The sequence below is a fragment of the Poecilia formosa genome, unplaced genomic scaffold, assembly GCF_000485575.1.
Source record: "Poecilia formosa unplaced genomic scaffold, Poecilia_formosa-5.1.2 Scaffold925, whole genome shotgun sequence".
In the NCBI taxonomy this organism is placed as follows: Eukaryota; Metazoa; Chordata; class Actinopteri; order Cyprinodontiformes; family Poeciliidae; genus Poecilia; species Poecilia formosa.
In genome coordinates, this window is record NW_006800864.1 from 13204 (window position 1) to 18445 (window position 5242).

At 40.0% G+C, this 5242-nt stretch overlaps 1 long non-coding RNA gene across 1 annotated transcript; it reads right to left on the minus strand.

Annotated features, from left to right (window-relative positions):
• Window positions 1-2551: 2551 nt before the first annotated feature.
• LOC103132100 (uncharacterized) lies at window positions 2552-5140 on the minus strand. Its single transcript, XR_475492.2, has 3 exons — window positions 5053-5140; window positions 3061-3434; window positions 2552-2943 (listed from the first exon to the last, which is right to left on the minus strand). It is a non-coding gene; the product is annotated as an uncharacterized LOC103132100 (long non-coding RNA).
• Window positions 5141-5242: the final 102 nt, after the last annotated feature.

A 5242-nucleotide genomic window follows, 5' to 3' on the forward strand; every position in this document is an offset into this window, starting at 1 on the left:
CTTCTACGTGTCTCTACCTGAACCTGAGCTGCTCACCTGTGTTTACCAGAGTGGGCGGAGTCAGAGCTGCTGGGTCACAGAGTGCAGACCGACTGGAGGTCAGAGTCAAACCTGGCAACGTGGAGGAGAAGTCAGGAGATCAGGGTCACCATGAAACGCTGCAGGTCAGTTTCCTCTTTACTGCTGGTTTTAGATAATATCTGGAGCTGATCGAACCAATAATGATCAATAATTTACTGAATAGATGATCAATAATTTACTGAATAGATGATCAATAATTTACTGAATACATGATCAATAATGTCCAAACTGAGTCTGACCTTCAGCTTCCTGCAGTCTTTCCTCCTTCAGGCTGCAGGGCTGAATTTAGTCAGAAATAATTTAGTTTTGACTCAAAATGTTTGTTATTTTATAGCAGAATTAATGAATCTGATCTGATCAATATGTAGATCAACTAATAGATGATTTACAGGCAGATTTATGGAACATATTTAAACCTCAGGGTTAAAGTTTTTTTTGTCATTTTAAGCCTTCAAAGCTAAGAGCTTTCAGACTTGGACTGTTTCTGATCTGTTTAAGTTTATACCTGGTTTCTCCAGTTAAAACTGTAGTTCAGTTAAAAGTTTCCAGTTAAATCATAACATCTTGTCCTTCCTGAGGTTTTGCTCTGGTATCATTTGGTCTTTGACTCCTTGTAGAAATTATGTTTTGTTGATCCAGTTTGCAGTGTTTTATACTTGCTGTTGTTTTTATGTATTTGTGGCATTTTCCCTTTTTAATTTAACTTTCTGTAGTTGCAGCATTTTATCTATGATGCAACATTTTTCTAGGCTCTTTTCTTTTTCACTTGTTTTGCTGATTTTTGGCTTTTGCTCCTATTTTCTGTGACTGAAACGTTTTTGTCTGCAGCTGCAGCATTTTTTGTGTTTTGCATTATTGATGTGTTTGCAGCTTGTTTCACTGTTTGCTGCATGTTGAACTTGTCAGTTACGTTAAAAGCTCCAGGCCAGAAGCAGCAATAAGAGAATAAACAGAGAAGTTCAAGTTAAAAGCACAAATGACAGAAAACATAAAATTAGAGAGCAGAAGGAGAAATATCAGTCAGATTGATTAGTTTGTTCCTTGGATCTTCATGTTCTGATTGCTGAATAATTATAAAATCTTTCCAAACATTTCAGGTGAAACTGATGTTGATGATTCAGTTAAACTAAATTTATTCTAATGACACTAATAACTTATCAAATGAAGTAAAACCTTATTAATTCTGGTAAATATGTCAGAAACATGAAAACATGAATAAATGGAGCTGATTCCCTCATTCTGAGAATAATTATTCACACATTATGTAAAGCTTTATATTAATTCAGGAGGAAAATATCAAACAGAAACACAAAACAAAAACTGAGTCAGAACAACAAACCTTTACAGAACACAGTGTAGAAACAAGATGAACAACAAAAGAAGCTAAAATGTTTTGATTTAAATAAATATGCATTAAAGGAGAAAAAAATTACTCATAAAATGTTGATTTGATTATATTTCATATTTTCCTGCTATGGTTCGTCAAAACGTCTCTGACTCTCATGTTTCCTCGGCGATCTGATCGTTTCTTCACAGTTTAATACGTTTAAAACACAATAATGATCCGAAATATTAAAGTTTTCCTAATAATCCATCAGTTTTTATTGTGATGATGTTTGAAGTCTTATCATCTGTCAGCCGATCCAGATTAATGTTGCTTTCTGATTAATAATTATTTAGTTTATGGACTGAATGAAGCTGTTATTAATATCATGATGTGTTTGATTGTAAATGATATAAATCACAATATTAGACCAAGACATTTGGTGCGTTCACACTGCAGCCTGAAGTGACTCAATTCCGATTTTTTGGCAATTCTGATTTTTTTGCCGTGTAAACGGGCCAACGACCTGAAAGTGTCCCGCATGCGCAGTAGAGGGCGCCATAGCCTCAGCGTTCTCAGTGTTCTGCCAACCGCCATAAAAAGAAGAAGCGCTCAGTGTTTAGTAAACATGGAGGCTAACGGTGGAGCTTAGCTTACATATTTGAAGTTGTTGTCCAGCCGGAGCAGCATATTAACAACTTAATCCTCATATAATCCGTCATGGTTGTTGTTTTTCTTCCCACTTGCGCGTATCAGGAAGCAGAATAGTGAGATTTGTTGAGAATCAGTGACGATCAGTTAAGGATGAATGTGACCTGGACGTTGGGTCACATTTGAATCGGATACGTATCGGATATGGGTCACATTCGAAAAGAATCTGACCTGTGCTGTTCACACTGCCATGAAAAGATCAGCTACAGGTCGCTTTACGTCAAAAAAATCGGAATTGAGTCACTTCAGGCTGCAGTGTGAACGCACCCATTGAGTCCTGACATGATGTTTAATATCTGATTAATATGAAAATAACGAATAAAATGATCTGAGATGTTTTGGTTCATGTTGCTCATGATGTTTGGCTGCTGAAAGATTTCAGTTAAAAACATTTTAATAAATGATCAGCTGAGATTTAAAATACAAAGAAATTAAATTTAGTCAAATGTAGTTTTTATTAGCAGAGGAGTTAAAAGGGAGACAGAGAGGCAACACATTTCAGATTGAATAATAACTTTTAAAAGTTGACATATTTCACAGAAAAAAAAAAATTCTGTCAGGCAGCAAGAATGAAATGGCAGCATCCTGATGTTGCTGCCCTGATTTGGTTTAGAAATCCAGCAGAAACAATAATCTGATCATGTCCTCAGATTAAAGGCATTTACAGCAAATCTACAGATCAACTGGAGGATCTGAGGTTTTCTTCCTGAAACAAGCTGATTGTTTTTTATAGATTAGAAATGAAACACCAGCAACAGCAAAAGCTAATAAGATCAGACCAACAATCAGTCCGATGGATCCATCCTTGGTTCCTCCATCTTTGTCCCCTGCAGAAAAACAAACACAGAACAAGACAATGAGCCGATTGGATCAGATTTAAGATGTTTCTGTCTGAGATCCAGAACCAGGAAGCTGCTGGTTCTGATCCAGAGTCAAACTCTCACCTGGAGGAAGAACCTGCAGGTTGATGGTTCTGATCAGTTCAGCATCAAGGCTTCCTTCATATTGGACTCGGCACTGATATAGTCCCGTATCGTTAGTCATCAGGTTCTTCAGAACCAAAGACACGTCTCCATCCTTCATCTGTCGGTCCATCAGATCCACCCGGTTCTGATAAGACGGGTTCTGGTTTCCTGGATCAATCCGACCGTCTCGGTACAGAAGAACATATCCTGAGCCCAGATCAGTTCTGATCCAGATCGGTTCTGATCCAGATCGGTTCTGATCCAGTCCACAGCAGCAGCAGGTTTGTTACCAGGAAGTCTACATGGCAGAGTGATGCTCTGTCCAGGTTCAGCTGTGATGTTTATCTGATTGGCTGGAGAGGAAAAGCAGAGAGGTCAGAGGTCACACTGGACCAAAGAGAAAAGAGCCTAATATGGATGTTCACCAATAACAGCCTCATTAGGATTAATACCAAGATAAAATCAAGTTTTTATCGTTTTATTAAATTCACAGAAATAGAAGGAAGAATCATTTCTTCCAGCTCAGTTGGGATCCGGGGTGTGGGATGGTTGTGTTGTTGTTGTTTTCCATTAAGCCACCAGAGGGTGCCCTGAGGCTGCTTTCACCTGAGGGGTGTTCTGTGGTGGCTGATTCAGCACACCTGCCACCAATCTCGTCATCTGGAGGAGTATATTAGGGGGGAACTTTCGACACTTCATCGCCAGAGCGTTAGCCAGTAATTTTGTTTTCCTTGTGACGACTTGGCCTAACCCATTAGAGCCTGGATTCTTGGTTTCTGAACTCCCTCCTCGTGATGCCGTGGATTATACCCACTGGTTGCCCAGCTCCCAGAGCCTCTCTAGAGTAAAAACCTTCATTGGACCTTCCAGTCAGCAGCAAGACTCCATCGTTTCAGTTCTTACCTGTCTGCCCTCCCACACAGCCTCAGATCTACCAGGCATCCGCTCCGTCAAATACAAACCCCAGTAGCCACAGTAGCCGCCTCTCTGTCTAGACGAGCACATCACAAAGTAAGATTTACCGGATTATCCAATCCTACAAATTCCCATTGGCCTTGAACTCACCATCCCTGTTCTTCCTGTACTCAACGCCTTCTCCAAGTCCACAAAAAACACATGTAGATTGGTTGGGCGAACTCCCAGAACCCTCCAGGACCCTGCTGAGGGTGTAGAGCTGGTCCAGTGTTCCACGACCAGGATATTTCTGAATATTTCTTTGGTTGTTCTTGTTAGTGTTTATTTTGATGATTGCCTAATTTTATAGTTTAATCACATTTTGTTCAGTTCTTTACATTACCTTTCGCTCATCAGGTTGAGCTTGCTTTTCATTGCATTGTTTTTAACCAGGCATCCACACAGCCACCTATCCTTTACAAACATCTGCGTTGCACATAGATTTCAGCCAGTTGGTCTCGATACCAGTTGGTCTGTAACACCGGATCAGAACCAGAGTGTTTTGAATGAATCAGTCAGGTTCTTGACCCCAGTCCGGAGTGGATCTGCTTCAGGTCCATAAACCTCTGATGAGGATCTACTGACTGATAAACTGATCTGGATCTGTCTGCTTGTTTCATTGAACCAAGCTGCTGTCCACAGCGTCTCCAAGCTTTAATTAAAGTTATAAACTTATAATTATAGTTGGTGAAAGTTACATTTGTTTTGTTTAAAGTTTGGAACAACCCGATATTTTACCAGAAGCTCCGCCTCTTTTACCAGGAAGTCAGAGCTCAGAAAACGCCTTAAAGTCACAACCAGTTTAACCTCGATGTTTATAAAAAATAATAAATATCTGAATTAGTGATCATCTTGCGTTATTATTGTTAAAAGTGTTTCGCTGCACTATGTGCGTCCAACTGCTAGCCAACTATGAAAGTCATCGCTGATCATCCGGGAGTTTCCTGTTCATCTTCTGACTCTGGATTAACAGTTTCTGAGAATCGTTAGTTAGAATGAAGGCGGATTAAAACTCACCTTCAGCAGAAACAGAGCTGATACACAGAGTCCAGCAGAGCAACGGGATCATTAAACAAACCCTTGCAGATAACGGTGTCGTGATGACTTCCTGGTAAACAGGGGCGGAGCTTTAGAGCTGACGTCACAGAAAGCGCGCGTGCGCGCACGTTTTCTGTGACGTCAGCACACACACACACACACACACACA